This window comes from Leptinotarsa decemlineata, unplaced genomic scaffold, assembly GCF_025532065.1.
Source record: "Leptinotarsa decemlineata unplaced genomic scaffold, Ldec_3_MD MMD2_tig00000199_RagTag_RagTag, whole genome shotgun sequence".
Taxonomy (NCBI): domain Eukaryota; kingdom Metazoa; phylum Arthropoda; class Insecta; order Coleoptera; family Chrysomelidae; genus Leptinotarsa; species Leptinotarsa decemlineata.
In genome coordinates this window covers 10,392,439-10,397,929 of record NW_027412544.1, presented here as the reverse complement: position 1 = coordinate 10,397,929, position 5,491 = coordinate 10,392,439, and the positions used below count along the sequence as shown (strand labels likewise).

General features: G+C 29.0%; 1 long non-coding RNA gene across 1 annotated transcript; it reads right to left on the bottom strand.

Annotated features, from left to right (window-relative positions):
- Nucleotides 1-252: 252 nt before the first annotated feature.
- On the bottom strand, nucleotides 253-1,327 carry LOC141481503 (uncharacterized). The gene is made up of 2 exons (XR_012465025.1): nucleotides 1,236-1,327; nucleotides 253-585 (listed from the first exon to the last, which is right to left on the bottom strand). It is a non-coding gene; the product is annotated as an uncharacterized lncRNA (long non-coding RNA).
- Nucleotides 1,328-5,491: the final 4,164 nt, after the last annotated feature.

Genomic DNA, 5,491 nt, shown 5'->3' with positions numbered 1-5,491 from the left:
AATAAAGGGCAACCTGAAAAGTCATCTAGAAAGGTACTGCGTAAGATATAACACTAAACAGTGCCTACAAACTGAATACAATCAGTATTGTAGTGAAAAACTTATGAATCTACAAGTTATTGACTCTTCAGTAAATTTTGAGGGTACATTTTTAGTTTGCTTTTTATTACACTTCAGCAAATTCTCAATTGGTTTCACTATGTTCATTTTTCAGATTAGATATACAAACAAAAAACAGTAATAAACATTCACTCCTTCAAATAAAATTTATTTCTAAGAATATACACCAGTAAGTATTGCAGTAGGTATGGCTGATAATAATATCATAGAAACGAGAATGAGAACATAAACAAAATTTATGTATATCGTGAACAATGTTGAATGTTCTCAATGGAATGAATGATTTCGAGATAAAGAGACTCCGGTAGTCAGGTAAAACACGTTTGACCTTGTTTATAACGTGCGCAACATGGTCAACTGAAAAGTGGAGTATCATTCTTTGAAATAGCCTAATGATGACTTTCGATTTCATTCTCATCGCCGCTCTCCAGCCGAGAAGTACTTTTGCAAAGTACGCTTCCATATCTGAAATAAGTTATAGAAAATATCAAATGTTAGGAAAAATGTTAACTAGTTTAGTGATCCAATAATTTTTCTGAAAAAATGGTCGGTTGGTTAACAAGATCAATTTTTTCTTAAAAAACAATTGTTTTCTTGACGACGTTTAGAATTTAACCAAATTCTTCTTTAGGGCTCGGGAAGTAGTTTTTTCGTGTTGATAATGTCTCGGAAATTTTGGTTGTTTTGCAATGTTTTTTATTTTATTTTTTTTCAATATGTATCTAAAATGTCTGATGGTTTTTAAAATGATTATCAATACGAAAAAACTACTTTTCAAGCCCTGAAGAAAAATTTAATTAAATTCAAAACGTCTGCAAGACAACAAGTGTTTTTTTTTTAATGAACATGTTACCCAATCAACCTTTTTTCAATTAGGACGAATATATGTAACATAACTATAAATGTAAAAACAAAACGAAAACAAAAAAGAAATACAATCAGATATAACAATATGAACAATAAATCTATTAGGTTTATTATTATTTACTATAAGTATAGAAGCAAGAAAAATATATATATATATATATATATATATATATATATATATATATATATATATATATATAGTAAAATGAATATTTTCGTCTTTGAATAACATTATAAATCATACTTACAGTAAGAATGAATGAAAAACAATAAATTGAAGATATAAATTGACCTAAAAGTTAACATGTATACAATTTTTTGTGGGTTTGACAAATGTCATACCTTCACATAAATGTCATTTTTCAATGGGTATGATGATTTGATAATTTTTTACTGTAATGGAAGAGTTATTGATTGATACATCTTTCATTATGATGCACTTCTAGTAAATTACTATATATACTTATTAATTTCAACCATTTCAAGAAAAAGGCGTTTGGAAATATTTTTTTTGTATGTAAAATTTTGATATTAGAGTAATTTGGTTTATGACCTGTTTCTATAGAGTGTTGTGCTAATTCACATGATTTTTTATTGAGTTTTATATCACCTTTATGTGAAGTTACTCTATCATTAAGAATTCTAGATGTTGTTCCAATATAATTCAAGTTACAATTGTTACAAGGAATGTTATAAATCACATTTGACTTTTTTGTTGTATCAGTTTTATCTTTCAATTTGGTATTCAAATTCTTTATAGTTTTAACATATTTTTGGCATATTTTGATATTTTGTTCATTATGAAAAAGTTTTATGATATTTGAAGATAAATTTCCAAGGTTAAGTATAGATTTATAAGAAATATTGATAGGTGAAATATCATTACATACATTTATGTTAATCACATCAGAATTTGTATTATTGCCAGTATTGAAAATTATTTTATTAAGAAGTTTTCTAGGATAAGGATTATCGATCAATATGTCTCTAAGAAGTCTGAGATTTTTTTGCTTGAGGAAAGAGTGAACTAATTTGTCTATTCTTTTTTTCAAACAGAGTATTAAATTAATTTTAACTGATTTTTTTTGAAAGGAATAGTAATTGATATATCTTCCTGGATTAGTAGGTTTGACATACCAATCTGTAATCAAGGAATTATCAGTTTTACGAATAACTCTTGTATCAAGAAAAGGAAGGGTCTGATTATTTTCTATTTCGATAGTGAATTGTAACTTCTTATCATATCTATTGACAACATCAAGAATTTCATTAGATTTGTCATAATGTATTGCACAGATGACATCGTCAACATATTTCTTTAAAAAAGGAATTTTAAAACTCAATTTGGGAAGTATGTTTTCGAAACGATCGTCCATTACGTATTGAGCTATACCTAATAGGAGAAATAGTAGCTCCCATTGGTGTACCAAGAATTTGTTTATAGTATTTGTTGGAAGAGAGAAGACGAAAAGTCACCACGTCTTCTCTCTTCCAACACGTACTTCAAACAGCACATAACATCAATTTTGATAACACAAAAATGCTAGCAAGCAACGAAAACTTTTACTCACGAACAATCAGAGAGACTATCAAAATTGAAAAACGACCTAATAATATGAACAAGAGGGATGATGCGCAAAGGGTACCATCAACATGGATATCCGTTTTATCGCTTCGCACAAGCAATCAGACTGCTCAACTCCAGAGGCAAAACTCGGTACATGACAATACAGGTACAATAACAGAGACAGGAGAGGCAGCTCAGGTAATAAGACCAAAACAGGTAGTCGAGCAAACACAGGTAGTGGCAGCAACGCAGGTAAAGGGAAACATCCATCCCTATAAATTGAGACACAGAGTTCGAATTAATCAGTCTAGTTGAGAAAAAAAAAACCAGACATCACCAGAAGATGGCAAATGAGACTTTGCCGAAACGTTGTGAAAATAATCCTTATGGGGAGAAAATACACAGAACACGGAGCGAAACCCGAGAAAACAACTCATCATATATATATATATATATATATATATATATATATATATATATATATATATATATATATATATATATATATATATATATATATATATATATATGTATATATATATATATATATATATATATATATATATATATATGTATATATATATATATATATTTTTTTTTTGCTCTACCGCCTTCATTTTCAATAATATCAAAAAATGACAAAAACATTTTGCTTTATTTCACGTGTTTTATAATCTGGGTGAACTCATTTTTCAATGCAACGTTTCGTTCATTGAATTTCATCATAATTTTTTTTTGTAAATACGGACCTGTATATTTTTTATACATTTTCGTAGTCATTATAATTACAAATTCATTAACATATCACAACATATGCATTTATCGACGTTTCTTTCCGAAACCACATCATCAATATTCTATCATTTAACTTTTTTTATTCAATGAGAAATCAAATATCAAACTAAGTATTATTGTAACATTTAGTTAACAGTATCGTTAACACATTACATTGAAAAAAAGACAGTTGCGAGAAAAAATGTAACGAAATAATAAATGATAGAAATTGAACACCATAACAGAATGTCTCACGTTACATTTTTCAAGTTACCGTCTCACGCGATATCGCATCGAATGTTCAAATTGTCTTTCATCATTTCTTAAACAAATACTTGCTCTAGAAATAGTGTGCTTGTGGCAGTTCTCTAACATCTGTAGAGTGATAGCGATGCAGGTACTCCTTATTGAATCTTTCAATTCTTCAATATTTTCAAAATTTGTTCTGAATACTTGAACTTCAATGAAGCCGCACAACGAAAAATTTAGAAGAGAAAGGTCCGGTGAACGTGGTGGCCATTCAATAGCACTATCATTTCCTATCCACCTTCCTGGCATAATTGTATTGAGGAAATCTCTGCAGATTCTCCTGCGATGTGGTAGAGCTCCGTCGTGTTGGAAATACTCATATTTTCCAATAGGGCTAAGTGGCAAGTCTTCTAATAACTCTAATTGAGTCCCCGATAAGAAGTCCAAGTATAATTCTCCGGTCAGAGATGTTTAAAAAAAGTGGGGGCCAATAATTTTATTATCAAGAACACCAAGCCATACGTTAACACTATATATCTCTTGAAAATTGGTAACTCTATAAATATTCATTTCCTTGTTGCCAATGATAATGTATATCCCTGTTGAACCCTCCGTTATTAGTAAATGTACTTTCATCACACCACAATTTTTTTTTTAATTTCATTATCTTGGCGAAATGAGCCATCTACAAAAAACTTTTCTCCTATTAAAGTCCGTTAGACGCGAATGATGAACTTTCCTGGCTCGATGAGGCTTGATTTATTATTCTTCAAAATTTTCCGTACAGACGTAGTGGATATGACCGAATTATGAGCAATATCCCTCAGAGATACTTTCTTAGTTCTCAATTTTTTTATTTTCCATAAATCCTAAATCAAATTAATGCCACTTTATCATTATTGTGAATCTTCTTTGAACTCACCTAAAACGCCGATTTAATTATCGCTACCACATTCAGTAACCGTACATTTTCTTTCAGAGGGTTTTTCAAAAGATCCATAATTTCCTTCCAAGTATTTTCGATTCGTTGAAAATATCTATGATTAGGTTTTCGTCGTTCAGGATACAGTTCCTGATACATTGACAGAGATTTGGTAGCATTCCTCCAACATCTCGAATATACAAAAATCATATCCACTTTTTCGTCATTGGAAAAATTCATGTGTCTCCCTTAAAATCGCTCAACGCTTTGAATAACTTTTATTTTGTGTGTGACAATTAACTTGACACTCACATTCATGTATTTCATGGCTTACTTCAAAAAAAGAAATTATCGCTTATCATGTATTTTTATTGGTTAATTCTTGTTGATATCCTCATTTTTTTAACAGAAATTTTTAGGTAGCTACAAATTTTCAAAACACATTTAGAAATTATGAATGGCTTCCCAACCAGCAAAGTTGTTTTATAATTCCACGGTGTTGCAACAGTTTTATTTTATTAGTATTTTAGAATTACTTCCAAAATGCTAATTGATTATATTAGATGATCGGTGAACACAATACAGTTGTAGGCAATAAAAGTGTTTTATGAATTTGTCATAGAAACGTTTATGAAATAAAATTAAAAAACCATTATAAAATATCACAGAAACGTTTTTAAAACTAACTTTTAAAACTTATTTTCCTATGAAAGTAAATTGTTATGTAGAAGTTTCATAACACTTTTCTGCGAGATTTTTATGAAAGTTATAAAACTATTTCAAGCTTATTTTATAACTGTTTCCTGTAGCTTTAATGAAATTATTTTATTAGAATGCTTTCAGACACTATTTTATTTTCATTACCATATTTTCACTTCAATGATAATTTCCCAACTATTTTATAGTATGGTATATTTACTACAATTCAAAAACACTAATATAACTGTTATAAAATCAAATTGCTTTCGCTAATATATATTTGCTGCCACCAA